Source organism: Eurosta solidaginis, chromosome 3 (genome assembly GCF_040869045.1).
Source record: "Eurosta solidaginis isolate ZX-2024a chromosome 3, ASM4086904v1, whole genome shotgun sequence".
NCBI classification, from domain to species: domain Eukaryota; kingdom Metazoa; phylum Arthropoda; class Insecta; order Diptera; family Tephritidae; genus Eurosta; species Eurosta solidaginis.
Window position 1 is genome coordinate 135,190,540 of NC_090321.1, and position 27,556 is coordinate 135,218,095.

A 27,556-nucleotide genomic window follows, 5' to 3' on the forward strand; every position below is an offset into this window, starting at 1 on the left:
TTCACCATCAACCTGACGTTCTTCAAAGTGTTTTGGGACAATGAAAACACTTGAATTAATATCATTAGCTGTATTCATAACAGCACCACCACAAGCTTTCATTCTACGTTTCCAATCTTCTTCTGGTACATGAACAGCACAGAACATATCACGATCTGCAAAATACTGTGTAGCAACATCACCAACTGGCAATTTAGAAAACACAACATTGGCGCTTTACTTAGCTAGTTTATTCTACAGAATACGCCATTCAGAATCAACAATTTTCTGATACTCTTGGACATTAGAGGACATTGCTGTGGCAGATCATTTTTCCAATAAAGCACTTTGTTGCTCCTTTGATTAGCGCTTCGACATGTACAGCCATGTCATATTTTAGCATGCATAATTGTAATGCTTTACGTATAGCTTTAATGATGATACGTGCATGCACGCCTTCCTCAACATCTGGCTTAACTTGTTTTAAGATTTCACATGCTTAAAATACTACTGAAGTGGTGCCATCGCCGACCTGATAAGAGAAACATTTTTATTCTACACACTCTAATATAACAAAAAACTTACCTCAGCATTTGGAGATTTGGCGATGTCTACTAGAGTTTTACGGCTGGATTCACAATATCATTTGAAATTGTGGCCTTACCACTGGAATCAACAATATGCTTGTCCATACTACGTGAACCCAATGTAGTGCGTACAGTGCCACAATTGAATGCGAGGCATTGATGTTGGATATGAGTTGAGGTTTATTATGAGAGCTATCGGTACCCAAGCATTTTTTACACAAATACTCATGTACCCAATACACGTTCAGGACGTTCATATTTATCGACACGCTGTCCGGTATGGCCCAAATGTTGGAAATATGCAGTTGGCACTGTTGAGAAAAAATATGGATCAATGAACACAAGTAAAAGTGAAAGATTTTTTTTACCATCTCTTGTTACTTTGCACATTAGACATTGGAAACGACGACCAGCATCTACATGTTGCTATTGAGCCTTGCAACGATTACATCTAATTGCACCCAATTCACCAAAATTTACAATGGGTGGCTCATATTCACCCTCAACCGTGCGTGCCTTTGGTGAGACGGTAAGTGTAATGGACAAAGCTGTTGTTTTTAATAAATCAGCTGTTGCAGGTATGCAATACAAAGACGACCTGCTAAGAAGAAAGATCAATGTAATTGCCAAGCAAAACATTAATTTCGATTATCGATACAACGTGGCGAGGAGTTACCCTGATCTTCTACCACATATTTTGTGGTCACCAATGGCGGCAATTAACCCTGTTCATTAGTAATAAAAGCACCACCAGCGCTATTTTGATTTTCAATGATAACGCTTATCGGATTTGGCATCTGATCGGGAACTAAACGGCGTTGGCCTTGATCATACTGTTGCGACTGTTGATATTTACCAGTAACAGGTGCAGGTGGTTGCTAAAGAAAATAATCATCAGCAAATTTGTAAATTATTAGTTGTATTAGCATACATTATAACCAGGACGTCCGGACGTGTCCGGGTATTGGAGGTTGACCCGGCTTGGGTGGTTGACTGAGCATTGGCGTCTGTCCAGGTTGTGTTGGTGGCATCATAAAAGCCATCAATAACAAGTGCCAAGAATATACCTGCGGCATACCTGCCGACCAAAATGATTTAAGGGGTTTTGATTGCCAAGCTCACCTACCCGTGGCGAATCCTGTACCTGACAATTTGGTGTGAACAATTGGTGCCAGTTAACCCTCTGAAATAATCGGCGCAATTGTACGCCATTGTGTTGGCATTAATTTGGCAAAATGCAAAAACTTTTCATCCTCCTCCCGTGACCATTCTGTCTTCTTTATGCTAGGATAAAGCTATTCGTACCAGCGTGCCTTACATTGCTTGGCAGATTTGCGGTGCAGCAGTGATGCAATACGTGACCACTGGTTTTTGCCATATTTCATTACAGCTGCTTTGAGGATTTCATCCTGAAAGTTATCAATTTAGTTAATAAACGGCCAAGAGTAACCAGTCGCGTCAAATGCTTACCTCAGTGTTTCTCCACACACCACCTTTTATCATAATTCGCGGCATGGTGCTATATAATTGTGAATTCTTTCGATGAGCACAAAAATCAAATCAAAAGTTTTTGTCGAAATAAACAGCAAAAATCATTGTATATTAAAGACTTTGGGAAAATTTTAGAATAGCACCCCCCGAGTTCGGGATAAAACTTGGTATCAATTGAAAGAGGGAGTTCTCCCGATCACAAATATATACATTTTAAAGTGCGCAAACTTATAATTTAAAAGTTATTTGTTGTTAAAGTTTTCAAATTTAGCAAATTTCTATAGCACTTTAAATTACAATTTACACATCTTTCAAAACCTTAATCCACATACATATCTATATAAATTGGCAACGATAAACTTAAATTGCATTTTTGTATATTTCACATTTCATTTTTGCATTGTTTTTACTTATTATAAATGTTTTTATTAAATCAATCGCGCTTTTGTAGCAACATGCACATATATATATATATATTTTATTGATGACATTATATATGCTGCCACATATATATACGTATACACATATAAAATTTGTATAGAAATTTGCAAATTTTAACACCAAATAACTTTTAAATTATAAGTTTGCACACTTTAAAATATATATATTTATGATCTGGAGAACTCCCTCTTAATTTTAAATCTTTCCGGAGATATTCCATTTAAAACTCTCAAAATTGAAAAAATGTTCCACCACGAAATGTTTTGCTGTCACTGCTGAATTAGAAATGGCGGATTTTTTTGCACGCAAAAATGACGTATTTTGCTATCCCTATAAAAGTAATAGGTGCGAAAGAGCACGATACATTGTGGGAAAGCAAAATTTGTCAGCATGCTATTTCATTTGCACAATTTTTCATTCCAAATCGTCAACCCTGTCAAAAATTCGTGTGGCTGTGGTCGTTTTTGGTCACACGATTTTTGCAGGGGAAGCAATGTGGGCATAAAAAAGCCCCTTTTCATATAGTACTTAAATTAATACTTTATAAATAACACTGGACCACGAATTTCAACTTTTTCTGTTTACCAGAAACGCGGTTATGAAATTCGTATGTAAAATTGAGCTTATTTTTGATTCTATGGTACCGTTTTTGAGATATTTGCAATTTACCGTTATTCGAAAAAACCAAAAAGATGGATCCCTTTAATTACGTATATCTCACGAAAGGCTCAAGCAATTGCAAACGAGTTTACATAATCGGAAAGACGATAAAATTTTCTATAAATGCATCATACATTATTTTTTGCTCAACCAGAAAGTTTTCGAGATATTAGCTTATCATTTCAGATTTTTGTTTTTTTTTTTATGAAAAAATATGAAAAAAATTACTTTTTGCGAGGGCAGCATTCCAAAACCACAATTTTTTTTCCAGATATTTTTTCTTTACGTAAAGCTCTGTTTAATTAGAAAAAAGATAAGCTATCACCGAAGAAAATCGATGCAAAACTACGTAAGGTATAAGCGATCAAATAAAAATACCCAGGTTGCGCAACTTCAATGTGTGTATACATACATATATTAAAGGTATAAAGTGCAAATGGGATATTATCGGGATATCACCATAACAATGACAATACTTTTTCTTTAAATAAATCAAATAGTACGTTTAATACTCGAATTGTTTTATAGTAGGTAGAGTGGTTGCATCGAAAGGAAGAGTGGTTGGGTTCGAAACTTGCTGTAGGCATGTAGTTATAAACATGTATTTCCGTCACTTATGGGTAAGTATGTAGGTAGATTTTCAAAATTATAAGACACAGAAAATGTTTAAAGCCTACATCTAAAGCATATTTTTTTAATGCGCCTTGAAACTTCATAACATCTGCAAGGCTCGCCGGAGATAGTTCAGTTCATAAGTCAAATTTCAAAACCGTGATTTATTAAAAAAAATTAAATGAGTAAAAGGACGCGAGAATTTGAGTGTATTAACGATCCAGATATGTTCTGTTTCATATGTGGTCAATATACTATCATAAGGAGACGACGAGTGTTCTCAGATCATATCAAAACTTTATACTCCAAGTATTTTGGCATTGAGCCTAAAAATGTTGAAAAACCATGGACACCGAACACTTTGTGTACATCGTGTCGAGTAGAATTGATTCAGTCGGAATCAGGACAACAAATAAGATTTGATACACCAATGATATGGAGATAACCTACTTGCCATTCAATATAGTGTTATATTTGTCAAACAAAAGTACTTGGCGTTGGAAGATCAAGAAGAGTAACCTATGCCAGCGTACCTACAGTGACATTACCAGTACTACATTCAACGGCAGTTGCGGATCCAGTTCCATTGTCAACAGTAATATCTGAGTGCGGGGAATCAAGTTGTACTAAATTTCGCATGGGAAACGAGAGAAACGTTCTGACACAAGCACAACTTAATGATTGGTTAAGAGATTTGGAACTATCCAAGGAAAAGGCCGAGATCCACACTTCTCGTATGCAACAATTTAAATTTGTGTCAACAGATGTTAAGGTGATATATTCTAGAACTCGTCACGAACCATTTTCCAAACACTATACCAAGAAAGACAGTATATGCTACTGCAACGACATTCCTGGTTTATTCAAAGAGTTTGGTCAAACATATGATTCAAAAGAGTGGCGATTGTTCATAGACAGCAATAAACTGAGTTTGAACGCTGTATTATTGCATATTGGTAACAGAAAGACTTCTATCCCGATCTCACATGCAGTAAATACAAAGGAAACTTACGAGGAAATGCAAAAACTACTCAAATTTATCAAATATGAAGAGCATGATTGTAAAATATGTTCTGATCTCAAAGTCGTTGCAATGCTATGCGGTCTACAAAGTGGCTACACCAAGCACTGCTGCTTCCTCTGCAAGTGGGAAAGCCGAGCTCGTAAGGACCACTACGTCAGAAAGGATTGGCCGGAAAGAGTCGAGTTTACCGTTGGTGTGGATAACATCAAATACACCCCTCTTTTCAAGAAAGAGAAAATCATACTTCCACCCTTACACATCAAGCTCGGTCTCATTAAAAACTTTGTTAAGGCTTTGGACAAAGAAGGCGAAGCATTCGACTATTTGAAAACAATTTTTCCAGATATTTCTCAAGCCAAGATAAAGGAAGGTATTTTTGTTGGACCACAAATAAAAAAGTTGATTAACAATAATCAATTCAAAGGACTACTCTCATCAGTTGAGGCAGCAGCGTGGGAATCCTTTGAAAAGGTCGTTGCTTCTTTTCTCGGTAGACACAAAAGCCTTAACTACGAGCAGATAGTGAACGACTTAATCAATAATTATGCGAAAATGGGTAAATATTAAAGGCTTATTAAAATTAATTTCCCAAAATTCTATAACTTGTTTACTTAACTAATATTTTCTTTCCAGGCGTAAATATGTCCTTAAAAATTCACTTTCTGCACTCACATTTGAGCTTTTTTCAAATGAAATTAATTGAGAATCGATATCAAGGATTCTGGGACGTCACAATGATGGGTGATTACTGCTGGTTTCTCATTAGAGAAACCGATTCTAAACTGAATAAGCGTCAAAGTAGAACACATAATTAGTTCGACTACATAGTAAAATCAAATTAAGATAAAGATTGTTAGAATATAGTATAAACATAAATAAATTAAAAAAAAGTTAAAAATATGGGTAATTTCATTCATAAATTGAACTTTTAACTAAATAGAAACAGAGCATAGCTAGATATTTCACTCTTCTTTATACCATACATACGTTTTGAGGTATGCGTTGAAATTGCGCAACCTGGGTATTTTTATTTGATCGCTTATAACTTACATAGTTTTGCATCGATTTTCTTCGACGATAGCTTATCTTTTTTCTAATTAAACAGAGCTTTACATAAAGAAAAAGTATCTGGAAAAAAAGTTGTGGTTTTGGAATGCTGCCCTCGCAAAAAGTAATTTTTTTCATATTTTTTCATAAAAAAAAAAAACAAAAATCTGAAATGATAAGCTAATATCTCGAAAACTATCTGGTTGAACAAAAAATAATGTATGATGCATTTATAGCAAATTTTATCGTCTTTCCGATTCTGTAAACTCTTTTGCAATGCTTGACCCTTTCGTGAGATATACGTAATTAAACGGAGCTATCTTTTTGGTTTTTTCGAATAACGTTAAATTGCAAATATCTCAAAAACGGTACCATAGAGTCAAAAATGAACTCGATTTTCGAAATTACGGGGTAGTTTTACATACGAATTTCATAACGGCGTCTCTGGTAAATTTTGGCCGTCGACCAGTGTAATTATAGAATATAAATGTAGCTTGATTTTAATGCAATTTTATGATAAAAACTATGAAATTAAGTTTGCTTTATTGATTTTTGAAACGTTTGCAGCTTATCGATTTTGCTTGTAATACTCTAGGGTAGAGGTAGACTGCTGATACACTGCCAAAAATATGGAAAAGGTTGCAAAAGGCATGTTTTAACCTCCATATCAAAACCTGAAATTAGAGACTTTACTAATTTCAAAAGATGTGTGCCAAAAAAAACTATTTAAATTTTATGCGGAAAGGGTTCTGCGACAAAAGACTCCTGGTCTTGGAGCGGTTAAGGGTTATTGTTCGGATTTAAATAAAGAGGCCAAAACGTGTCTTTTGAAAACGCTCCTGGCAGTTTTGAAGGGGTATTAGCAGTCTACCCCTGTCATGTAGTATAACTTACTTAATTGGCGCTTAACCGTTTGAACGGTTATGGCCGTCCAACAAGGTGCGCCAGCCGCTTCTTTTCTCTGCCAACTGGCGCCAATTGGTCACACCAAGGGAGTTTAAATCGTTTTCCACCTGGCCCTTCCAGCGGAGTGGTGGAAAAATGTAAAAACATACAATATTACGACGAACTAGACGACAGGTGTATAAATTACGTTGGATATAGTAAGTTCAAGTTCTGAACTTTATCCCGTAAACCTGAGAAGTTTCCGCTGTGAGAAGATTCAATGTTGGTCACCCACCATTACAATTCGACGCTCAGGTCAACTGTAGGCAGGGGTTCGGAGCCAAAGGGGTCATCGGTCACCAGACTACACATCTATCCAAGCCTTCGCTGACAGTACAGAAGAAGAGCGTTGTTTTAAACAACATTATATCTACATTACATAGCATAGCTTATTTCTTAATGATAAAAGATACTCCCCAAAGGTTTTGGGTAACGTTATCTCTGTTGATAGTCCTTTTCCGGATATAGGTCCGGTTAGTGACATTAAGGTATTAGCAGGAGTAGCTCGGAAACAAATTGATGTGAGCAAGTGCAGCCTTCTAGGTTATACCATCCTCTCCACACAAGCTTCTGATAGCCATTCACCTGGAATGACCATCATGGGCTGATCACTTGTACATTAATCGAGTTAGTATGTAAGTGTAATATAATGCGCCCACCTCTCAAAGACCGGCGTTTCGGTAAACATCTCTGAGGCTGACGGTCCATCAGCTTTATTCGTCAATAGTGACATACTTACCAATCTCAAGAAACCCGCAATTCGTTACTACGGACTCGTATAAAACCGACAAACACATTTATTATGATTACGATTAAAAAATAACAGTTTCTACTGATTATATCTAGAAAAGAGATATTCAGGATCACATCCACAATCACAGGGCACAGGCTGTTTAGCCTACACACGGAAAGTATGTAGGTCCCCTTCAACGCTAAGTGTAAGAGCTGTAGTGAGGGCCGTTTATAGGAAACAGTCACCCATATCCCCTGCAAGACTTTAGTCCCAGGGATCATTAGGTCCCGAACATAAGCCAGTATTATGCTTTAAGGGCGATATCAAAATGCTCTATAAAGGACATCAGGAGGTATATCGACCTAACCAAATGGTTTTGAGTTAAATACTAACGGGGTATATCAAGCAACCAAACAACCATAAAAGCCTCGGATACTGCCCCTTTTGGTGCTGACCACGGAAAAAGTTTTAGCACCTATGATTTGAGGTCATGCATTTAAAATTTCCGCATCATTGACGGGAATGATGTCACTGCCCGAATGGTTCCTTAAGGAAAATGCTGACAATATAGCCATCCATTAGGTGCGATATATGAAGCAAAGATAAGCCCAGAGTTGGTATCAGAAGCATCTGGAAAGCACAAGTTTTGCCCAAGTTTCTTCTGAATAAAAAAGGAGTTTTGTAAAGCGACCGCATTCTTATTTCTAAGGGCGTTCAAGATGGCGGCGTTAGAGCGAGAAACTGTTTACATCCGCCACCTTCTATAATTCCATCATGATGAAAATCAAAATACTTCTGAAAATGAAAAATGTTATAAATAATATATTAACTGAAGGCTCGTGTCAGTTTTCAACGGTCAAAGGAACAAGATCTAGTGAGGAGAAGGAAATAATAAAATATTGGCAAAATGAAGCAAGTAATGAAATTTGAGCAGTACATGGGGATGTTAACTTTTATTTGCCTTTTCGTACGGATGTTAAAGCAGAGATACGAACAACTGAGGAAAGATCAATTTGGTCTAAACAATGTCCTTATCCAATGTCGGTAAATAATTTTGTTATTGACGAAATTGAAAATTAGTTACGAAATGGAATAATTAGAGAAAGTAAAAGCCCATACAACTCTCCATTAGGGTACTTCCAAAGAAAGGGATAAATGACGATGGAAGTCCGAAGTTACGATTGGTAATTGATTTCAAAAAATCAATGAGAAAACAATATCGGATAGATACTTACAAATTTGGGAAAGTCAAAATACTTTTCTACAATTGATTTGGAGTCTGGATTTTACCAGATATTAATGAAAGAAAGTGATATAGAGAAGACGGCATTCTCAGTGAATAATGGGAAGTACGAGTTTTTACGAATGTCGTTTGGATCGAAGAATGCGCCGAGTATTTTTCAGCGAGCCATGGTCAATGTGTTAAGGGAATATATAGGGAAGTTTGGTCATGTTTATGTTGACGATGTCATAATTTTTTCAAAAAGTTTGGAGGAACATAAAAGATATTTGAGTTTGGTAATTGAAATATTAAGGGGGGCAAATATGAAAATATCATCCGAAAAATCAAAATTTTATCAAGAAGAAGTAGAATTTTTAAGATATGTGGTAGTCAAGAATATTACTAAAACGGACCGAAAAAAGGTCGAAGCCATACTGAATTACCCAATACCAGGGACATGACGTCAGTTGCGAAGATTTTTGGGATTAACGGGATATTATAGGAAATTTATAGAAAACTTTGCTGTTGTATCGAAACCATTGACTAAGTTGCAAGGGGAAAATGGAAAGATTTCTCAAAATTAATCAAAAAAGAAGATGATTAATCTGGATCAGGAGGAAATAGCTGCTTGCAAAAAGTGCAATTAACGCAACCTGGTTATAAATAAAAGTTTGGTTTGACTTGTTTACTTAACTAATATTTTCTTTCCAGGCGTAAATATGTCCTTAAAAATTCACTTTCTGCACTCACATTTGAGCTTTTTTCAAATGAAATTAATTGAGAATCGATATCAAGGATTCTGGGACGTCACAATGATGGGTGATTACTGCTGGTTTCTCATTAGAGAAACCGATTCTAAACTGAATAAGCGTCAAAGTAGAACACATAATTAGTTCGACTACATAGTAAAATCAAATTAAGATAAAGATTGTTAGAATATAGTATAAACATAAATAAATTTAAAAAAAGTTAAAAATATGGGTAATTTCATTCATAAATTGAACTTTTAACTAAATAGAAACAGAGCATAGCTAGATATTTCACTCTTCTTTATACCATACATACGTTTTGAGGTATGCGTTGAAATTGCGCAACCTGGGTATTTTTATTTGATCGCTTATAACTTACATAGTTTTGCATCGATTTTCTTCGACGATAGCTTATCTTTTTTCTAATTAAACAGAGCTTTACATAAAGAAAAAGTATCTGGAAAAAAAGTTGTGGTTTTGGAATGCTGCCCTCGCAAAAAGTAATTTTTTTCATATTTTTTCATAAAAAAAAAAAACAAAAATCTGAAATGATAAGCTAATATCTCGAAAACTATCTGGTTGAACAAAAAATAATGTATGATGCATTTATAGCAAATTTTATCGTCTTTCCGATTCTGTAAACTCTTTTGCAATGCTTGACCCTTTCGTGAGATATACGTAATTAAACGGAGCTATCTTTTTGGTTTTTTCGAATAACGTTAAATTGCAAATATCTCAAAAACGGTACCATAGAGTCAAAAATGAACTCGATTTTCGAAATTACGGGGTAGTTTTACATACGAATTTCATAACGGCGTCTCTGGTAAATTTTGGCCGTCGACCAGTGTAATTATAGAATATAAATGTAGCTTGATTTTAATGCAATTTTATGATAAAAACTATGAAATTAAGTTTGCTTTATTGATTTTTGAAACGTTTGCAGCTTATCGATTTTGCTTGTAATACTCTAGGGTAGAGGTAGACTGCTGATACACTGCCAAAAATATGGAAAAGGTTGCAAAAGGCATGTTTTAACCTCCATATCAAAACCTGAAATTAGAGACTTTACTAATTTCAAAAGATGTGTGCCAAAAAAAACTATTTAAATTTTATGCGGAAAGGGTTCTGCGACAAAAGACTCCTGGTCTTGGAGCGGTTAAGGGTTATTGTTCGGATTTAAATAAAGAGGCCAAAACGTGTCTTTTGAAAACGCTCCTGGCAGTTTTGAAGGGGTATTAGCAGTCTACCCCTGTCATGTAGTATAACTTACTTAATTGGCGCTTAACCGTTTGAACGGTTATGGCCGTCCAACAAGGTGCGCCAGCCGCTTCTTTTCTCTGCCAACTGGCGCCAATTGGTCACACCAAGGGAGTTTAAATCGTTTTCCACCTGGCCCTTCCAGCGGAGTGGTGGAAAAATGTAAAAACATACAATATTACGACGAACTAGACGACAGGTGTATAAATTACGTTGGATATAGTAAGTTCAAGTTCTGAACTTTATCCCGTAAACCTGAGAAGTTTCCGCTGTGAGAAGATTCAATGTTGGTCACCCACCATTACAATTCGACGCTCAGGTCAACTGTAGGCAGGGGTTCGGAGCCAAAGGGGTCATCGGTCACCAGACTACACATCTATCCAAGCCTTCGCTGACAGTACAGAAGAAGAGCGTTGTTTTAAACAACATTATATCTACATTACATAGCATAGCTTATTTCTTAATGATAAAAGATACTCCCCAAAGGTTTTGGGTAACGTTATCTCTGTTGATAGTCCTTTTCCGGATATAGGTCCGGTTAGTGACATTAAGGTATTAGCAGGAGTAGCTCGGAAACAAATTGATGTGAGCAAGTGCAGCCTTCTAGGTTATACCATCCTCTCCACACAAGCTTCTGATAGCCATTCACCTGGAATGACCATCATGGGCTGATCACTTGTACATTAATCGAGTTAGTATGTAAGTGTAATATAATGCGCCCACCTCTCAAAGACCGGCGTTTCGGTAAACATCTCTGAGGCTGACGGTCCATCAGCTTTATTCGTCAATAGTGACATACTTACCAATCTCAAGAAACCCGCAATTCGTTACTACGGACTCGTATAAAACCGACAAACACATTTATTATGATTACGATTAAAAAATAACAGTTTCTACTGATTATATCTAGAAAAGAGATATTCAGGATCACATCCACAATCACAGGGCACAGGCTGTTTAGCCTACACACGGAAAGTATGTAGGTCCCCTTCAACGCTAAGTGTAAGAGCTGTAGTGAGGGCCGTTTATAGGAAACAGTCACCCATATCCCCTGCAAGACTTTAGTCCCAGGGATCATTAGGTCCCGAACATAAGCCAGTATTATGCTTTAAGGGCGATATCAAAATGCTCTATAAAGGACATCAGGAGGTATATCGACCTAACCAAATGGTTTTGAGTTAAATACTAACGGGGTATATCAAGCAACCAAACAACCATAAAAGCCTCGGATACTGCCCCTTTTGACGGGAATGATGTCACTGCCCGAATGGTTCCTTAAGGAAAATGCTGACAATATAGCCATCCATTAGGTGCGATATATGAAGCAAAGATAAGCCCAGAGTTGGTATCAGAAGCATCTGGAAAGCACAAGTTTTGCCCAAGTTTCTTCTGAATAAAAAAGGAGTTTTGTAAAGCGACCGCATTCTTATTTCTAAGGGCGTTCAAGATGGCGGCGTTAGAGCGAGAAACTGTTTACATCCGCCACCTTCTATAATTCCATCATGATGAAAATCAAAATACTTCTGAAAATGAAAAATGTTATAAATAATATATTAACTGAAGGCTCGTGTCAGTTTTCAACGGTCAAAGGAACAAGATCTAGTGAGGAGAAGGAAATAATAAAATATTGGCAAAATGAAGCAAGTAATGAAATTTGAGCAGTACATGGGGATGTTAACTTTTATTTGCCTTTTCGTACGGATGTTAAAGCAGAGATACGAACAACTGAGGAAAGATCAATTTGGTCTAAACAATGTCCTTATCCAATGTCGGTAAATAATTTTGTTATTGACGAAATTGAAAATTAGTTACGAAATGGAATAATTAGAGAAAGTAAAAGCCCATACAACTCTCCATTAGGGTAGTTCCAAAGAAAGGGATAAATGACGATGGAAGTCCGAAGTTACGATTGGTAATTGATTTCAAAAAATCAATGAGAAAACAATATCGGATAGATACTTACAAATTTGGGAAAGTCAAAATACTTTTCTACAATTGATTTGGAGTCTGGATTTTACCAGATATTAATGAAAGAAAGTGATATAGAGAAGACGGCATTCTCAGTGAATAATGGGAAGTACGAGTTTTTACGAATGTCGTTTGGATCGAAGAATGCGCCGAGTATTTTTCAGCGAGCCATGGTCAATGTGTTAAGGGAATATATAGGGAAGTTTGGTCATGTTTATGTTGACGATGTCATAATTTTTTCAAAAAGTTTGGAGGAACATAAAAGATATTTGAGTTTGGTAATTGAAATATTAAGGGGGGCAAATATGAAAATATCATCCGAAAAATCAAAATTTTATCAAGAAGAAGTAGAATTTTTAAGATATGTGGTAGTCAAGAATATTACTAAAACGGACCGAAAAAAGGTCGAAGCCATACTGAATTACCCAATACCAGGGACATGACGTCAGTTGCGAAGATTTTTGGGATTAACGGGATATTATAGGAAATTTATAGAAAACTTTGCTGTTGTATCGAAACCATTGACTAAGTTGCAAAGGGGAAAATGGAAAGATTTCTCAAAATTAATCAAAAAAGAAGGTGATTAATCTGGATCAGGAGGAAATAGCTGCTTGCAAAAAGTGCAATTAACGCAACCTGGTTATAAATAAAAGTTTGGTTTGACTACAGATGCGTCAAATGTAGGTTTGGGTGCTGTGTTATCACAGGAAGGAAAACCCATTATATTTATTTCAAAAACATTGAATTCCACGGAGATGAATTATGCAACCAATGAAAAGGAATTATATGCCATAGTCTGGGCATTGAAAACTCTGAGGAATTATCTTTAAAGTGTGAGTGATTTAGAAATTCACACTGACCATCAATCTTTTTCATCTGCGGTTTCTGAAAGAAACCCGAGTATTAAAATTAAAATACGGAGATATTTTATGGCGGAGTTTTCATCAAAAATAATTTATAAACCAGGGGCAACAAATGTCATTGCTGACGCATTATACGGGTCAACACAAAATTTTACTTCGACTTCAAAGCATTAAATTTCAATTCCCTAGGTCGTAATTTGACCAAAAAAAAATTTATATGGCATGAAAAAGTTTGCTTTCCTATTTAGGAAACCGCTTGAACGAAATTTTTCAAAATATGTGGTTTTTATTTTTACTTGAAAATGAAACTATTGAAATAAATATTTTTATTAAGTTTTCGTATCGAAATAACTTACAAAAATGTGGAAAATGGTTTAAAAGTGTACACTTTTACTTTTTCTTTTATGTTCATAGGTACTATCCCTTGTAGGTACTATCCCTAAATAAAATATAGTATCCTCTAATGTTTTCATTATATTGGCTTCGGTAACGTTGGTCGAAGAAGAGCCTAAAAGCTCTGCTTTACTTTTTGGTAAATTTAAATCTCTAATCAAATCACTAAAATCTTCAGTAGTGATGAAATTATGTTTTGGTTTGTTCTGGTGTCGGTAAAACCTCCTTATCGCCATTACTTTTATAAGAACTAAGAGATGATGGCATATGCTGATGACATTGATATCATCGGCCTAAACACCCGCGCTGTTAGTTCTGCTTACTCCAAGCTGGAAAAAGAAGCGGTAAAGATGGGTTTGATGGTGAATGAGGACAAAACGAACTACCTGCTGTCATCGAGCAAAGAGTCAGCGCATATGCGCCTTGGCAACCACGCTACTGTTGGCAGCCATAATTTCGAAATAGTAAAAGACTTCGTTTATTTGGGAACCAGCATCAACATTAGCAACAACATCAGCACTGAAATCCAGCGAAGAATCAATCTTGCCAATAAATGCTACTTTGGACTAGGTAGGCAATTGAAAAGTAAAGTCCTCTCTCGGCGAACGAAAATCATACTCTACAAGTCAATTATCGTACCCGTCCTGCTATATGGGGCAGAAGCATGGACCATGACAACAGCAGATGAAGCGGCTTTGGGAGTGTTCGAGAGAAAAGTTCTTCGAAAGATTTATGGACCTCTACGCGTTGGCGATGGCGAGTACCGAAGAAGATTTAATGATGAGCTGTACGAGCTATACGCAGACATCAACATAGTCCAGCGAATTAAAACGCAGCGGCTGCGCTGGCTAGGCCATGTCATGCGAATGAAAGATGATGCTCCGGCCAAGAAAGGGTTTCTATTGGAACCCGCCTATGGAAGCAGAGGTAGAGGGCGGCCTCCACTCCGTTGGAAGGACCAGGTGGAAAACGATTTAAACTCCCTTGGTGTGACCAATTGGCGCTGGTTGGCGGAGCGAAGGAGCGACTGGCGCGCCTTGTTGGACGGCCATAACCGTTTAGACGGTTAAGCGCCAATTAAGTAAGTAAGTAAGTAAGAGATGATCCACTTCTCTGCGATAATTTTTTCGGTGGCTCTGGTACTGGTCGTGTCAGATCGTGTGCGACTGGAGCAGAAGAAGATTCAAGATCAGGATATTCGATAGGTTTTACATTTTTACCTCTACGTCTTTTACTCGGATTGAAAAAGTTGAAGTCTTTAACGTGGTCTTTTGGTTTTCGCCAGATTATTGGTGTTGCAAATTTCATAGATCTTTTCTCACCTTGACACCAACCTAAAATATAGAAAGAGGAATCAATATGTCTACTTTATTTAATTTACTATTTAAAAAAAATATGCTTCGTAGGCTTCACAGAGGAGGAGAGATGTATTTAATTCATATTTTATATCTCGAGCTTTAATAAATTGCCCACATATATAACAAAAAGCATAAGCTTCATATTTTATACTATGTTCAAACAGAAAATAATTTCGATTTAAATTGAGTGGTGTTCATACAAATCAATTTAGCTTACACAATAGTAATTTGATAGCTGGTTGGCTTTTCTCTACAGCAAGAACATACCTTTGTTCAGACTGTCAAAATGTGCGCATGGTGTTTAGGCCACAGGCCTAAATATATCTCCCCCCCCCCCCCCCCTTCGTAACATAACTTTCTTTGTTTTATTTTCTTCGTTACTACCACCCGCATATTCTTGTGATATATGTACACACAGGCATGTGTGAGTGGTAGTTCGTATGTGTCTTAGACGTTTACCGCTGTGAGCCCGTGGTACAGCAACTTTGTTGCCGGGAAACCCAACGAAGTGGCTGTATCGTGGGTTCATCGGCTCATGTGGAAAAGAGTCTCGTCCTCTTTGATTCCAGCAGCCAGCAAAGGAACACGCAATCGCCCGTTCACGTAAGTTGTCAATTTCATTAAATATATTTTATAATTTCCGAAAATATATTTAACATTTTCATTTTCACATCTGTTAATAATTTTCCTTAACACTTGTTATATTTATACATATTGAATAAAAAACACTGTGAATTTCCTTTTTTTATTAATACGAAATATTTTTGGTGTTTTTATTTTCTTCCTTTCTTTTCGCCTTAAACTATTTTTTAACAAATACGTGGGTGCGCGCCGTTGCCACCACGCATTTGTTCATGGTCCTTACCACGCCGGTAAGAAGAGCCAATCAATAATAATTACAGTCCACTCAACTCTCTAGGCATTAAAGCAAATATCAGCATACCAAACTCGTGAGAATACACAGGAAAAACAAAAAATTTCAACAGCAAATAACACAACTTTCTTGGTGATACCAGCGATTTTATATCCAATATACAACAACTGATAAATTTTGGTGGTACCTTTTGGAAACATCCAACAACAAAATTTAATTCACATTCGATTACTCCGGATCAACGAATTAATAAAGGTACGTGGTTGAAAATATTCCGTGCTAGGTAGGGTTTTCCTTTTCACTTTTAATAAAAGTTCTAAATAAAATTACAAATTACAAAGTGACTCTTTATATGTAATAGTGCAAGTGATTTTGTTTTTTTTCTTCGTGAAGTGAGAAGTTTTTACTTTGTGCAAAAATAGAAAAAGGCGCTTAACGCAGTTATTTAAAGTTTGTGCAACACGCCTTTTGACTATCCGGAACAATCCCCCACCAGCGGTAAGATTTTCCGGACACAGCTCAAGGTAGCACAACACTGCTCTAAAGGGTTAACATAACCTCAAACACCGATTTGCGTCACTTTTCTATTTTCACCTTTGCAGGATTTATCTGAAAAAATTCATTTAATCCACTGCACAAAATTCGATTTGGTAAGGTTACTTTTTCAGAAACCTGTAAATTTATTTTAGGCGCACATTTCATTAAATAAAATGTTCTTCCACATAAAAATCACTTGCACTTATTTACACGGGCATTAATGCAATTTATTTTGTTGTTTCAGTGCAAAGTGCACTTATTTTTAAAACTACACATATTGTTGTTGTTGTTTGGGTGGCCAAAGAGGCTTATTTCTTGTTCAATTTTTTAAAATTGAATTATTATTTATTTTGCGGCAATACACAAATCAGTTTTGACTGATCTAATTTTTTGTGATACAAAAGATCACAGTCCTTGGTTAAATTACCAAAAAGTCCATAACGAACGTTCATACATTTCTTTATTTTTTCACTAACACCACTTTCTTCACTAGCTATTACTTATTGGCTTACACAAGTCATTGGCACATCTGCATTAGAGCATTCTTTGAATAATTACGTGGCTGCGCGCCGTTGCCACCACGAAAATTGCACATTCTTTAAATTAATTCCTAGCTTTCTCGCAAGCTTCGAGGCCACTTCCCCGAGAGATCTCTCTCAAACACAGTCCTTCGTTTCAATTCATTTTCACTCAATACTCTCTGCAAAGGCAATTAATCAATTAATATTTCAATAAATTTTCATATAATGGATACCTATATACGCCAAGCAGAGGCAGTGACTGAGTTTGAGAATGACTACAATGATACGTCCCCTTCAGACCATACAAAACACACCCTCTTAGTCCAAAAGGAGGAGTTGAAATCGCTATGGGAGAAGGTGAAGCAGACATATGAAGAACTCTTGAGCTCCTCAGAACTGGAGGCAAAAGAGCTGTCGGCCATCAAAAAGAAGCACAAAATTACATACTTCAGCTTTCTCAAGTGCCAGGCAGCGATGGCTGAACTTTCGGAAAAACTTGAGAAAGCTGAAAAGAAAGAAGAAAGCTCAGGATACAGGGAATATCGCGTGCGCCTGCCACCGTGTGATACGGACATTTTCAAAGGAGATTACCTTTCTTGGCCTTCATTTAGAGACATGTTCACTGCTATATATATACGTAACAAAAACCTAGAAGCAGTAGAAAAATTATATTATTTAAACCAAAAGACTCAAGGTGAGGCCAAAGAGATAGTTGCGCGATGCCCTTTAACGAAAGACGGTTTCGAAACAGCGTGGAAAAATCTTTGTGACAGATACGAAAACAAACGTATCTTAGTAAACGCCCAATTGAAAATTCTTTTTAGTTTGAAAGCAGTTGAGAGTGAATGTGGTAGCTCTATAAAGAAACTGCAACGTGAAATAAATAATTGCATCTCGGCGCTCCAATGTCATCACATAGACATATCAAACTGGGATGCAATTATAACATATCTATGTTCCACAAAATTGCCAGAAACCACACTGGCACTCTGGGAACAAACAATTGAAAACAAAACGGAAATTTCAAAATGGGCAGATATGGATAGATTCTTATCCAATCGTTTCCAAACCTTAGAAACCGTGACTGATCTGAGAGCGGATACAGTTTCCAAAACCTCAAAGCCACAAGTATCTCGTTCGACAACAGATACATCTGCTAAAAAATTAGGGTCCTATCAGGCAAGTGCAAGTGTAGCCACACCTACGTGTAAGATGTGCAAAAGTCCTGCACATCGAATTTCAAAGTGTGAAAAGTTCTTACGTTTAACACCCAATAAACGGTTTGAACAAATTAAGGGCAGCCGTGGGTGTATAAACTGCCTTTCTGCTGGCCATTCGGTAACAAAGTGCACCAGTCAAATGAACTGTGCCACATGTCATTTAAGACATCATACGCTGCTTCATATTTCGAATCAGCCAAAACCAACCAATACTTCAGACACTATCGGAGCATCTGCATCTACCTCACGGGAAGCTCAAATACGACGCAATGCTGAAAGGGAAAATGCTCCGATTAATAATGTGAACTCATGTTTCTCAAATACAAATAAAGGGGTATTACTAGGGACAGCTCAGGTCAATATTCATTTTAATGGTGTTGACTATTCGGCGAGAGCCCTAATAGACTCGGGATCGGAATGTTCATTCATTACCGAGAAACTAAAGCGCAGAATTAATCTGCCATCCAAACACTTGCATGCCCAAGTTTCGGGCATCAATAATACAATGTCTGCACAAGTAAAAGAAGCGTGCAACATACAACTGCGGTCACCAACCGACCCATTAATCAATATCAATACGATCATGCTGGTTTTACCACAATTGACAGGGAATCTTCCAACTTGCCAAATAAACGCAATGACTAGGCAAGCATTCCCTGACTTAGTACTGGCTGACAAACGATTCTTTGTCAATGAGCCAGTCGATCTAATTCTGGGCGGAGACATATACCCCCAAATTATGTTAGGTGGCATTAAGAAAGATGTGCTAAACACATTAATAGCACAGGAAACGGTGTTCGGCTGGATTTTGACAGGCCGGACAGATGCGGTTGATACAAATAAGACCCTAGTTTCATATTTTAACGAGGTCTCTTTAGACAAACAACTGGCGGCTTTCTGGGAGATAGAGGAAATTCCAAAGAAGATGATACTTACTGCGAGGAGCTATACAAATCCACAACAGTTCGGAACAACGATGGCAAATACGTAGTCTCCTTACCCTTTAGGAAAGAATTTAGCCTAGGCCCCTCATTAAAAAGTGCGTGTTCTCAATTCTATCGCAACGAGACACGACTTGCGAAAAACCCAGTCCTTCAAACGGAATACAATAGAGTTGTATCCGAATATGAAACCTTAGGGCACATGAAACAAATAGGCAATATTTCGCCAGACTCAAATGACTGTTACTTCCTACCTCACCATGCTGTTATAAAGGAGGGAAGTACAACGACAAAAGTCAGAGTCGTATTTAATGCATCTTGTCCTACCACTAATGGCAAAAGTCTTAACGATGCCTTATATCCAGGTCCGATTCTTCAATCCGACCTGACAATCCTTATGCTACGTTGGCGGCTGTTCAAATACGTATTTAACAGCGACATAGAGAAAATGTACCGCCAAATATGGGTCAATGAAGACCAAACAAAATATCAGCGAATCATATTTCGCAAATGCCCCAAAAACCCAATTAACATTTACGAATTGAAAACGGTAACCTTTGGTGTTAATTGTGCTCTGTATCTTGCGATTCGGACGCTGCACCAACTAGCAGATGACGTCGAGACATCGCATCCAATGGCAGCAGATATTCTGCGAAATTGCATGTACGTTGATGACGTACTCGCCGGTGGACACAGCATCGAAATTGCAATCAAGGCAAGGGACGAAATATCATCGGCATTGCAATCGGCAGGTTTCCCATTGCGAAAATGGACGTCCAACTGCAAGAAAATTCTGCAGGGTATACCGAAGCAGCATTTATTAACACAGGACTTCCTAGAGTTTGAAAATACTAGTACGGTTAAAGCGCTAGGCATTAAGTGGAACGCGCATTCTGACCTATTCTATTTTACTGCTAAACCTTTTGAAAACAGCTATGCCATCACAAAAAGGGCTATACTTTCTGCGATTGCAAAGCTGTTCGACCCTCTTGGCTGGCTGGCACCAGTAGTAATTGTAGCCAAAATAATAATGCAAAATATTTGGTTGGAAGGGACAGGCTGGGATGAAGAAGTATCACAAACTACTCTAGATCGTTGGACCGCATTTATGCAAGAATAAGGAAAAATCAACGATATCCGCATACCGCGATGGGTTCACTTTACCCCAAGGGACAGCGTCGAAATACATGGATTCAGCGATGCCTCGGAAAAAGCATATGCCGCCACTGTTTTCCTGAGGGTACAAACAAAGGATCAAGTCTTCACCAACCTGTTGATGGCCAAAACGAGAATAGCCCCGGTCAAAACCATATCATTGCCACGACTGGAACTCTGCGGCGCAGTCCTACTTGCAGAAATTATAGAGTCGGCCATAGAAAATATGCAACTTTCAAACATTAAAGTAACCCTTTGGACAGATTCGACTATAGTACTGGCGTGGATCCGAAAACCACCATGTTCGTGGTCAACGTTCGTGGCACATCGAATAACTAAAATCATCGATAAAGTAGGAGGCAAGGTATGGCGGCACGTAGACTCCGCGTCAAATCCTGCAGATTTGGCGAGCAGAGGCCTCTACGCTTCGGATCTAATCGACAATTCTTTGTGGTGGCAGGAACCTTCTTGGTTACAAGAAGACAACGAAAATTGGCCAACACAAGAAGAAGATTACAATACGAATATGGAGGAAAAGAGGGTGAAAGTTCATACAACTTCGGTCAAAAATAACTTTGATATTCTAGATAGGTTTTCCGATTTACCAAGGGCCTTGCGGGTTATATCCTATATTCTTCGGTTTTTCCAGAATACGCACCCAACAACTAAAGCCTCCTTTAAAAGGGATTCTCAATCGATAGCTCCTGACGAAATAGAAAAAACAACACGAAGATTGATAACAATATGCCAGAGGCAACATTATCAAGAAGAGTACGCAAATTTGAAGTCAGGAAAACTTATAAATGGGAAGAGTGAGATTTTATCCCTGAACCCATATATAGATGAAGAAGGCATCATTCGAACTGGGGGGCGGACAGGGGCATCGAAAGACATGTCCCATAATGGAAGTCATCCCATTATTCTTCCTTACACTTGCAGGTTATCCAGACTTATAGTCCAATCCTCTCATGAGACCACCCTGCATGGAGGGAACCAGCTGATGCTACGTCATATCCGCACTCAGTACTGGATCCCACGTATTAAAATAATGATAAGGTCGGTTATCCACAACTGCAAAGTCTGCACTATTTACAGGAGCGGACACAAACGCAACTTATGGGGATCCTTCCGAAGGAGCGCACCACCTTTTCTAGGGCCTTCACCAACACCGGGGTAGATTTCGCGGGACCATTCGATATAAAATCCTACAGAGGGAGGGGATGTCGAATTTCGAAAGGATACGTCTGCCTGTTTGTCTGCTTTTCGACGAAAGCCATCCATCTATAAGCGACAAACGACCTTAGTACCGGGTCCTTCCTAGCTGCCTTCGCCAGATTCGTATCCAGACGAGGTTGTCCAAAAAACGTTTACTCCGACAATGGTACTAACTTTGTCGGAGCTTCTCGATCTTTACGATCCGAGTTTAAAGCATTTCTGCGTGAAGCAAGGGACGGAACGTTGACTAAATATAGCCATCACATTATAGAATGGCATTTTATACCGCCAAGCGCTCCTCACATGGGAGGTTTGTGGGAAGCGGGGGTAAAAAGTTTTAAGACCCACTTTAAAAAGATCGCGTCCGATCATAAATATACTCTCGAAGAGTTTACAACCCTGTTATGTCGAATTGAGGCCTGCCTCAACTCGAGACCTCTAAGTCCCTCATCCAACGACCCTTCCGACCTGGAGCCGCTTACTCCAGGCCATTTTCTCGTAGGTGGGCATCTTTTAGCTCCACCTGAACTCGACTGTAGTGAAAACCCTGCCTCCATTGTAAACCGATGGCAAAAGATGAAAGCCCTTCATCATACGTTTTGCAAAAGATGGAAATCGGAATATCTCACCGAGATCCAGAAACGGTATAAATGGAAACATCCACAATCCAACTTAAAACCCGGGGACCTAGTCGTCATCAAGGAGGATAATCTACAACCGAACGAGTGGAAAATGGGGAGAGTCGTCAACACACACCCAGGTTCCGATAGCCGTGTACGTGTTGTTGACGTTCATACAATGAAGGGACAAATTACCCGACCTATCGCGAAACTGGTACTACTTCCGCCCAACGACAACGAAAATGAACTTTAATAGTCCATATTCCTTATTCCCAAATAACCCAGCTCTCGTTCACCCAGAACGAGGCCAACACACCGATATCCCAGCTCCCGTTCCCCCGAACGAGGCCAACAGAACCCTAACTCAGATTCTTTATCTGCCACATAATATGCAATTAAATTAGCCATCACATCCCCCACATATCATATGAACTAAACATCCAAATTTATCAGTACATATTTTTAAATTAAAAACTAATGGTCGTCGGGAGGAAAATGTACCCTATGTGTTCTATTGCTAAACTACTAATCAATGAATTACTTTCTAGCAAGATGAATATAATCTTCTGTAAAATAAATGAAATTCATGAAAGGATCTACATAATTTTTAGCTTTTCGTCAATTAAAGTTCATTATAAAGTTGTTATACAGGTTGTAAAGATGTAAAAGTGTAAAATAAATGTTTAAGAAACACAAATCTATACGTTGAGCATGTAATAGTTTTTATATATGAACTAAAAAGTCTTAATAACACTTAAAAACAATATTCTCAACACCTATCAAAGTCTACAGACGAAAAAGGAAATCCTACTACTTACTACTTTGATAAAACAGACTTGAGTTGATTTTTTGTGACTATAGGATTTTCTGTGCAGAAAAGAAATCCAATGAAATGTCATCATTTAATCATCAATTTGATACCAAAAGGCACCCTATGTGGAAAAAAAAAAAAAAAAAAAAAAAAAAACGCTGCGTACACATCGACAAAATACAAACGTTTTGCCTCTAACATAGCGCACATTGGGTGCCGTATCACGTACAATACCCAAAAAAACAACAAGTACATCATGCAATTCGACGCGCTCTCGATAGCCATGACTCTGTAGAGGTTGAAGCGGCCATATATGCAAGTGGACAGTTTGCCGCTTGATCACGCTCATTCACCATTAGCATATGCGCCAAAATATCAGATATGATTGAATCTTGACAAATACTAGTGCCAATGAAATTAAAACTCATGCCTGTGTTGAAGCACATGCATCACGATTCAAATCCAGCTACTCTATCTATGTCTTAATTTAATTTGACTAGACGATATTCTCGGAAAATGGGGATACGTGTTTTGAATTGAAAATCGTAAATAAGTATTTGCAAAAAGGAAGGAACGAAACTAGGCAAGTGATTAACACTTAACTCGAGCTACATATGCCTGGCGAATGCGCCAGCTTCTGCAACACAAAAGGAAGACTCCAGTATACGAAGGCAGCTGGTGGCAAGGTCCCTGCGCAGCAGCTTAGTCGTTAGCTTGACGTTTGGAGATTGGCACACAAGAAGTAAATAGTCCGAGGTGTTAAGATTTTGTAATGGCCACCTTTGTTGTTCTTAACGCCGCCAGCGCATACTAATACATACTAAAAACACACCATATATAGATAGCTCAGATGTCATCTACTAACAATGAATCGTTGGTATAAGTTGAAAAAGTCGACTTAATCCGTACGTTATCTGAAGATGAAGCTGTAGCAGCAGGAGCCGCTGCGGTTGCAGCAACGAATATTGAGGATTTTGGTACATCAGTAGGTTCAATGAACGTCAACAAGCTCGTAACACAAGTAGAGATAAACGCAATCGGACTGAACAAAACAAAAAAGAAAAAGAGACGACGATGAAGAAGACGAGCACACCAATGATACCAACGATGAGCAAAATAATGCCTGGGAGGCATCGGTTGAGGGTGGGGCAAGCGCCAAAAGACATAGTACACATGCTCGTGGCAAAACAGTTGCTCGCTATACCGATTCCGATGGTGACGATGAAACTGATAATGAAGCTGCGCGCAGCCATGGCGTCGCAAATATTGAGAGTGACCCTTTTAATTCGCTCAATGGGCACTCACAATATAATCAAGCAAGCTATTGCAATCAGCAACAAAACCAGCAACATCTTCTGTTATTAGAAGGAAACACAATGACGCACAACAGTAGCAACAATTACATTACCCCCTCACCACCCAATACACCATCACTGGCACTAGCGCTGAGTAATGGACTTGACGGTAACAAAACTGGTCAGCATCAATGTACAATGAGTAGTGACGGCAGTCAAAGTGGTACGGGGAATGTCAGTAGCACTAGTAGAAGCGCGAGTAGCGTTAGCGTTAGTGGGTATAATCTTAGCGCACGCGGTACACCAAAATATGGCAGTCAAAGAAACATCAAGCAAATTTAAATCGGCATACGTTGTCATCATCATTGACGCCACCACCCGTAGCGACTCCAGTGGCATCGCGTAATTTGAAACAAACGAAACGAAATCAGCTGGTGGCGTCACATTTCCCAAATATCCAGCAGAAAGTTTTGTTGTAGCTATTGGATTCACCTGGCTCTCGGCACGTACACTCACTGGTGTACCAGATCAAGTTAATTTGTTGCTTGACGTTTTGCCAGATAAACGTAAAGTTGTGCGTGCACAAGTATTGAGATCCCCCACCCAATTAGCAGATCCGCAATGCGTACATGCTTGGCAAACAAAAAAAGAAAAAAAGCGATGAACGAACGCAAAGGTACGCGCGAACAGTATTTATATCTAAATATTTCACTTAAATTATGCGATCGTCCTTTGACTTGTCATGTTCTGCTACATGAGCAACAGGAATCAGTGCAGGATTTATGTCTTACATGCGTTTGTTTGGATGACTATGCAACTGCAAGTCAAGCTATGCCAACTATAGCAGCGCTTATGGCCTACGCTGAGGGTGACAAAGAGACTACGGCTGTCATAATGGAAATCGTAAATTTCCACATGGAAGGTTCAATATTTGCATGGTTGGTGATAACGAAAGTGAGCGCGATCTACAAAATTTATGTTGCGGCGTTAAAATTGCTAGTGTCATTCCTCAATTTGTTGATAACTGAGGATATAGAATATCCACCGTGTAATGTCGAAATGATGTGCGATGCTTTGAGTGCACTTGGTTCACATTTTCAATTGCGTAAATTTGCAATAGCCCTTACAGAAGCACTAACAGACATTGCAGTAATGGATGTCGACTCTGCAACCGTCAACATCAGCACAAACAGCTCTGAGTGGTACTTTTAGAGTTGGGTGTGCAACAGAAACGCGAATTGAGGAGGAAGGAGCTGAATAGCCAATTCACAAATGGATAATCCAGTACTAATGTGCCTACTCTTTATACTACAACAATTGAATGCTATTATGGATGTTGGTCCTAAACCAGATCAACCACTACCGTTGCTGCAGCTACTACACTCAACCCACGAATAAAACGTCTATAACACCAAAAACACGTTGTTGGGTTATCGGTATTGATGGTTGGCGTTCGCTTCAACTAATTCCACAATTAAAATGGTGTCTCATAGCAAAGGGTACACCCATCTATAATGAAACTGAACTTGCCTCTGAATTATCAGATACACTTATAAGATGTACGAGTTTTTCTTTCCGTGTCGCACACAAAACGGCGCTGCCGTGCTTCCTCCTGGCCCAAAATTATTACGCACACTATCTGAATTTGCTTACTTACCACTTATTATACAAGTTTGTCTAACGCACGATCCTAGGTCGTTGGAGCGCGTTGCTATATCACTATGCCAAATTATGGAAGACAATCCGGAAATGCCGAAAGTTTATTTTACAGGCGTGTTTTGTTTATGCTCACGCACACGGGCAGCAATATACTGCCTGAAATTGACATACATCAAACAGGGATTTCGCCGTGATGAGACATCTCAATCCGGTATTATGCATCGCAGGATTTTAAGTCAATTATTACCAGAGGCAACGCTATGCTTCTGTAAATCATAGACTACAATGGAGATGCAACCGCAATGCCAAGGAATGGAAATATTCCTTATAAGAATGGGTTTGTGCCAATTCTTTGCAATATTTGTCATTCTTTCACGAAATTATAGCGTATACATTGCAAGCCAGTGAAATTGTAAACGGTTTATTTAGTTGCAATAGAATATTGGTGCTCTTATCTCCGGTGGCACGCAATTTAATACGCAGTACAATAGCCATTTTTATATGGCAACATCAATGATTGCGCAAATCCGACAAAAGGTACCATATAGCGATTTCTGAAAAATAATAAGAAAAATTAATTGATAAAAACCAGATTACGCATTTTAGACGTTTTCTCACCACCGCGTGTTTTATCTCAATGATTTTTTTTCATTCAGGAAATGGAAGAGCGACATCTGCTAGTCAAAATCTCTACACTCCATTTCTGACTGTCAATGCACTGTTTTACCGACATTATGCCTTACGCGTTGCTACACGCAACACATGTCGCGTATTACATATCTCGATCAATCATTCATTTGGTCGAGATTTTAAAACTTAATTCCACGAATCTCAACATTATCGACCATACACGTCGAAAATAATGTTGAATGGTGGAAGCGCAACTCTGTAATACCTTTTCAGTCAGGTTTCTAACCGTTCCGTGTGGTGGCAGGCCACTTGTTGTGAAAACAAAGTTCACCACAAACCAAAAAATAAATCTTGAGGACTACTTCGGCGACATCTACCGACATAAAATAAATTATAAAATCCCTACGAAAATTTGGTCACAAAACCTAATCACGCCCATGCAAGTGTGACTAGGAATATAACCTATGACCTGGTAAAATGACTAGTCAAATGACGTGGAGTGACGAGAGCGTTTTTGGAGGGATGTACTAGAGGCGCTAAAGCACCAGCCACATCGTATGGATGCGTGCTAAATCCGTTTTTTCTTCGTATTTACTTATGGCCCTTAATTTTTATTTCAATAAAATGTTTTTTTTTCTATTGCGAAAATATATGAGAGATAATATTTTTTTGGCTTACGCCACCCAAACAACATTCCGCCAACCTCAATTTGGGCCTGATCAATGATACCAATATTCTTTCAGATCATG

At 38.2% G+C, this 27,556-nt stretch overlaps 1 long non-coding RNA gene and 1 pseudogene across 1 annotated transcript; one reads left to right on the forward strand and one right to left on the reverse strand.

The window, feature by feature from the left end:
* Positions 1-268: 268 nt before the first annotated feature.
* Positions 269-1,160, reverse strand: LOC137246651 (uncharacterized). Its single transcript, XR_010951626.1, has 3 exons — positions 935-1,160; positions 565-877; positions 269-511 (listed from the first exon to the last, which is right to left on the reverse strand). It is a non-coding gene; the product is annotated as an uncharacterized lncRNA (long non-coding RNA).
* A 16,326-nt stretch (positions 1,161-17,486) lies between these two features.
* Positions 17,487-25,916, forward strand: LOC137246000 (integrator complex subunit 7-like; annotated as a pseudogene).
* The last annotated feature ends 1,640 nt before the right edge of the window (positions 25,917-27,556 follow it).